General features: G+C 36.2%; 1 non-coding gene across 1 annotated transcript; it reads left to right on the forward strand.

The window, feature by feature from the left end:
* Positions 1-3141: 3141 nt before the first annotated feature.
* On the forward strand, positions 3142-3298 carry LOC111721328. The gene has a single exon (XR_002770586.2). It is a non-coding gene; the product is annotated as a U1 spliceosomal RNA (small nuclear RNA).
* Positions 3299-6815: the final 3517 nt, after the last annotated feature.

Below are 6815 nucleotides of genomic sequence, written 5' to 3' on the forward strand. Positions count from 1 at the left end.
TTTGGGGAAAAGTAATTTCAGTTGAGTAATAAAGTCAAAGTCAAATTATAAAGATTTAGAGGAGAGTGAGAAAAGAGAAAGTAGAGGGAATGAGTACAGCCAGATTGTCCAAGTTAGACTTAGGAAAGGAGAAGAGATATAGCATGACAATTTACAGAGATAGTAGACTCTCATTTTAAGCATGGATAGATTTGAACATGTTTGAAGCCAATGGCAGATTGGGAAAGACTACAGATTAGAGAGCTAATAAAAAGCAGATTGGTAGGAGCTACCTATCTGAGAAGATGAGAGGAAATGAGATCAAGAGTATTGTAGAAAGGTTGACCTTGGTGAGGAGAAAAGTCATCTCTTCAACAGACTAGAATAAGGGCAGAATTGGCAGGGGATGAGACAAGGGGAGAGGAGCAAGGAGTGATATCAAGAGGCTTATGAATTGAGAAGGATTCACAGGAAATGGACTCAAATCTTTTTGGTAATGAAGTGATATACTCAGAGGAGTAAGTAAAGAGATTTTGTGGGAGAATTGGAGAAAGAAGAGAGATTTGGAATGGTTACTGTGGTAAATGAAGAAAAGCATCAATTAAGGAGGAGTAAATACACTATATGCTTTGATGAGGGATCAGTTGTGATTAAATAACATGAATTTGTAATGGACCTAGTCAGCACAAATGTGCAATGTGTTCCAGCTCTGTTCATCACTACAGGAATAGGATTAGAAGAGGGAGATGGTGAGAGTGAGCAAAAGTTAAGGTGAATTTGGTAAAACATGAGCAGTAAGGAAGTTAATGTTTAAGATAAAGAATAGAGTCGAATTTAAGTGGTTAACTCAAATGTCAACACTGGAAAGGGAAGAATGTGCAGTCAGAATAGGAATTGAGCAGCTTGGGAAAGTTTTAAGGGATGAATGGAGGGAAAAAAGTCATAAAAGGACTGTTAAATGATTTTTGATTAGGGCTTAACAAGAATTGGAATGATAAATGATCATAGTAGAAAAAGGAATTTCAGAGTTCTTTAACATGGAAATGGAAGAAAGTGTGGAGGATCAATAATATGATTATCCTTGTGTTTGGCTGAGGTAGAGTGCAGGAATAGGTCATGGAATTGGAGTAGATTAAAAAATTAGGGGGTAATAGTGAGTGATTGAGGAAATAACAATAGGTATGTAGAAATACCCAAGTATAAAGGCAGAAATTGGGACTAGAAAGAAAAACTATGAACTAGGAATTGAATTTACTGCAAAAAGATGAGATCATCTTTCTTCTCTCTATAAGACAGATTCTTACCATATCAATTTTCTTCTCCAACAGACGCCAGAAACATTCTCTGACCTCTGACCCTGGCTGTCTACTCAGAGCCATCTTGTCCTTCCCAAGCCTCTCTGCCATTCTTATTCTTTGAAAGTTGTGACTTAACAAAAAATGTTGACCCCAGCACTGTTTCCTTGGGTGACAAGAGGAAGAGATGCTATCATCCTCAGGTTCCAATCACTCTCAAGGATGGCTCTAAATGAAAGTGGATTTACTTCCTGGGGCTGGTATGAAATCCCAGGGGATGAATAGTAAGAGCAGCATAACCTTCTATAAGTCAAGAACAAGCTTTCATGGGTTTCATTTCCATGGTTGTTTTTTTCACAGTGTTAAACAAAATTTCATTTAAATCTTTATTTATACTATATTTATATATTTAAATATTATATTTATTTATGCTTTATTTATAATATACTTATATATATTTACATAACTTTTTAAAGTTTGTGAAGTACACTCCTCACAACAGTAGCAGCAGATAGCACAAGTCATGATTCTATTTTGTAAGTGAGGAGAGAGGCTTAGGGGCTTACTGATTTGCCCAAGGAAACAGCTAGTAAGTGGCAACACTGGGACTTGAACAGCCCATGGCTCTTTCCATAATACCACCTTGCAGATCTTAGACTGAATACATTACACATGTCATTACTGCTTAGCTCCTCTATTTAATGTATCCTACATCCAGATTTCTCTGAAACAACCTTGGACCTGGCCAGTGGAAACAATGGCATGCCACATGGGATGCTGGCTGTCTTTTCTGAGGATTTGGCAGTCAGCTGTGACATCATAATGAAGTCCTGACCCCTAGAAATGAGCCAATACACAGATACTCCAAATCACAACTACCTGATCCTTCTCCCACGCCCTGAATCGAAAATCGTCCCAAGGACTGACACACTTGATCCAGCCTTAGTATTCTTTCTCACCTATATATGGGCAAGGCCTATTGGAATTAATCTCTGGTGGATGGCCTTAACTCTATGTGTTCTTCTGTCCCTGTAGCTTTGCTAACAAGTATTTTGTAGGGTTAATTTTTATGCTTTGAATAAAGGGCAAATAGTAATTAGGGTCTGGGGAAGAAATAATTAGTACATTCTTGAATCAGTCATGTTTACAATTCCATTGTTGAGGATAATCTTTCATTAGTTTTAAACCCCAGGCCTTGTTTTCCAGTGTCAATGTATGGAAATATTAACTGAACCCTGGTCCCTGCTGTAAGCTGTAAAATGCATGAAATTCAAGCACAGTTCTGGAAACTCAAACATTGTCATTTATTGAAAAGCACTGTTGCTTTTTAATGAAACCAGAAAAGCTTAAACATAGGTAGACTTGACAAAAGGAAGAGCAAATAAAATCCTACTTAATTCTACTAATTACAGTCCCATAGATCTAGAAGCAGCCACAGAAGTTATCTAGTTTAAGCCCCCTTCCTTTTACAAATAAGGAAACAAGTGTAGTGAGATTAAATAATTGTGTCAATAGTCACACAAGTAATGTGTCAGATGCAGGATATGAACTCAGAGCTCTGACTTCCAAGTTAGAATTCTTTGTGTTGTACCATTCTGTCCCTCGATTGATATTCTATGTGGTATAATTAGGTCAGATCTTTAGTTACCATATATACACAGTATTCTAAATTCCATGGAGAAAAATAGCACATAAAAATGAAAGTATCACTCCTACCATCACCACCACTACTAAGCAAGAAGTGTGGAGGGATGTGGAGGGGGCAGGAACCTGTGTATTTTGGAGTGTTAAATACTAATTTTCTAAGCAAAAATTTCCATTTTTCTACATTCCTTATGTCTTGTGCCACTTAAAAATCCTATTGGTAATACTTACCTGGCAGGGGCAATTTCATGATCATGAAGATGGTCTCCCCAGGGCAAGGCTTATCCATTGCACTCCCGATGGGCTGACCCCTGCAATTTCTCCAAATGTGGGAAACTCTACTGCATAATTTGTGGTAGTGGGGGAAAAAAAAGTCCTATTGGTTATAAAAGCATAGGTATGCTGAATAGGAGAAAATGAATGTAAATAAATTTATCTTTCTAATAAAATATTCCTTCAGTAAATTGAAAAGTCATTACCAATTACTCTAATATAGCTTTAATTAGACATGAATGATTGAAAACTATTATATTTAGACAAAGACCATGACCAAGTATTTTAAATGTTCTGAATCCCAATGCCATTAGCCTCAAAGATATTTTTACTAGGTAACTGAACTGTGAGTTTTAATTCCCCAATTCAGGATGAGAATAAAATGATTTTAATTATGGTCAACTGAGTCAGGAACACTGAAGTTATTAACTGCAAAACTGTGATTTTGCATTCTACCCCCAAGAGACAAATACCTGAGAAGAGAATATGAGGAGCTCATTAAAACACTTCCCATGCATCAATTATCAAATCCCGTGTCTTAATTACTTTATGCCCTTGTAAGAGAACCCTTAACAAAAGATCAAAATTAAAAATTTGCTTTTTTTTGAAGAAAATATTAGTTCCTGTAATGCTAATAAAGGCAGCTTTCAATTAGCCATGGTAACGATTAGTCACCCTCTCACAGGTAGGGCAAAGGTGATCTATGAGAGACAAATCATAAAGCATAGACATGAAGTATAGATATTATCTTTCTATCTCTCACTTCCTGCAGACCCAATTTTTCTGGGCATTTATTCTCTATCCTAATGTTGCTTGTCAATTAATTTGAATCATGAGTGGTAACTGATCGTTGAGATTTTGACTAATAGACTCTAGCATCTCATTTCAGTGCTATTTACATTTGTAAAAAGTCCAGATGAAAATGTCTCCTTATCCTATATTCTTTCTTCCCATTTATTTTGGGGAGGGGCAATCAAGATACAAGGATAAATTCAGAGTTTGCCTTCTAGAAGATTCCCTGTGGCAGAAATTATGACACATATAAAAATAAGCAGAATATAAATTTTCAATGTGATAAACTGTCAAAACAGTTATAAACCGTATGTTGTAGCTTTGGATGAGGGGAAGCTCTTTACCGGTTTGAAGGTACATAACGTGGGAAGGTTTCATGGAGGAAGACATTTGGGGCAGACATTCATGACTTGAAGCTGCTTTATCAGAGTCTTTAACTCTGATATTTTTCATTCCAATCATCAACTCCTGTAATTCAGCTTTGTTTACTTCACTTCTTCAGAGCTCACTTTTCTTCCTTGTCCTGGATTTCAATTTCTCAGCATCCTCAGTTGCAGGACCAACTCCAACTCATTCAAGGTAACACAAGAAAAGGGAACTTCCTCCACTCAATTCAAATCAATGCAACAAGAATTGATTGAGTACCTACTGAGTTCTAAGTCCTATTTCTATAAATTTTAGTTGCCTAGAATCCCCATCCCATCTTGCTTCAGAGTATCCTTTTTATAAAAAAAAAAAAAAAAAAAAAAAAAAAAAAGCTGAAAGTATAGCTTTCACAGTTCAGATGCACTGAATAGGACAGAATCTGATCTTTTTCTTTTTTGAGGCAATTAGGGTTAAGTGATTCAACCCACGGTCCTATAGCTAAGAAGTATTGAATATCCGAGGCCAAACTTGAACTCAGGTCATCCTGATTTTTGGGCTGGTGCACTATCCACTGCATCATTTAGCTGCCCTCAGAAACTGATTTTAAAAGTTCTTATCATTGCTCATTTCATTACTGATATACACTGGAGACAGTTGGATGGAAAGAAAGTTGTAGCAACCAAATCACAAACCTATCCCAATGCAAATAGCAACACCCATCACAACAAATAGGCACCTCAAAGCATCAAGGACTGCAGGCTCGACATTCTGCCATGATTCTTCAGCAAAAAATATTGGACCATTGGGGTTAAAAAATCACTGCCAATTAAAACAACTAATCTACCTGCTAGATATATTCACTTTTCTTCTGTAAATCAATCAATAAACATTTATTAAGTTCCTGATATGTGCCAGGCTCTGAGCTAAATAGTGAAGTACAAAGGAGCTAAAAAATTTCTCTTGAATATTTAATTTCTGGTCTTTTCCCCTCTGCTTATCCTCTCTCAGTAATTTCATCTATATTCTCAGTCCTTCAATCTTCAAAAAAAAAATTTCCCCCAACTCCACCTCTACCTCCTCTTCTCTCCAGCTATCTTTTTCTATCCCCTGATAGAAATCCTACTGTTGAAAGAGTAGTCTATATTTATTGCTTTCTTTTCCTCTCCATCTATTTGTTCCTCAACTCTTTGTCATCTGACTTGTTCCTGCATGAACACACTTAATCTCTTCCAAACATCAGCAACATTCTCATCCTCTCCAAAACCAAAAAAAGTGCTAAGCATTGATGTGTTTTATTTGCACTTGATGCTTGGATCACCTCCCTGATGTCATGGTTTTCTTTGAGAACAAAAGATAAACAGAAAATAAAGCCTGCAGAGAAAATGGAACTAGTCAGTTGGAAAATTTTTCCTTCTTTCTTCTCCTCCTTCCTTCCTTCCTCCCTTTTTTCCATTCCTCCCTCCCTCCCTCTTTCCTTCCTTCTTTTCTTCCTTCCCTTTTTCCCCTCTATCCACATAGGTTATCATATCCTTATTTACAGATGCTCTTAAAAGATCTTTTTTTTTTTTTTTTTTTTTTTTTTTTGTATCTTTCCCAAAGATTCTTCTTTGGGAACTCTCCCAAGATATCTTGGGACTAGATTTCTTCCTTAAGGACCCTGCCTTAAATCAAAACCACTCTGATTCTCATTGATTGACTCATTTGTTCATTGTTTGGGTTCTTATTAACTTGAATTGAAAGTAACTAGCAATCATTTCTGTTTTGTCCAGAAATCCTGAGTCTTTCCTTCCAGGATTTATTTATTCATTTATTTAGATTTTTTTCTGGGTAAAAGAGGAAATTCTTTGCCTTATTTTGCTTTCTAGCCTAAATCACTGAATAATCGGTTCTGCAATCAGTCAGCTGAGACTTGTTGAAACCTTAGCCTTAAAAGGACCAGGTTTCCCATTACATCCAGGCCTTTTCCACTCATCCTAATCTGTATCTGGCCACTAGACCCAGATGGCTGCGGAGGGGAAAGTGAGGCAGGTAACCTTGCACAGCCCTCACTTACTTAAATCTAATTCACTTGCATGTCATGGCATCACCTTCCTGATGTCATGGTTCTCTTCCAGAACAAAGGAACAACAATAGAAGTAAAAAAAAATAAGAAATAGGTAATAAACCAAACATAACAAGGATTTGAAGGGAATGGGAGAATGCAGATAATAGTAGAGGCAGATCGAATAAATTTTTCAAATGACATATTATGATGAAGCAAAAATTATTTTTTAAATGAGCTTTTCCACTTTAGTACTATATTTTTTGATTAGTCCTTAAAACTCACTTCTCCAGACAGAACTGACAGATTCAAAGGTTTCACCAAATATAGCAATTAAAACTGCTTGATTCTAAATAATTTTATTTTATTTCTACAGTAGTAATTATTCTTCTTATGGAGTAATAAATATACATGCATGTATTTCT

Source organism: Sarcophilus harrisii, chromosome 6 (assembly GCF_902635505.1).
Source record: "Sarcophilus harrisii chromosome 6, mSarHar1.11, whole genome shotgun sequence".
NCBI classification, from domain to species: domain Eukaryota; kingdom Metazoa; phylum Chordata; class Mammalia; order Dasyuromorphia; family Dasyuridae; genus Sarcophilus; species Sarcophilus harrisii.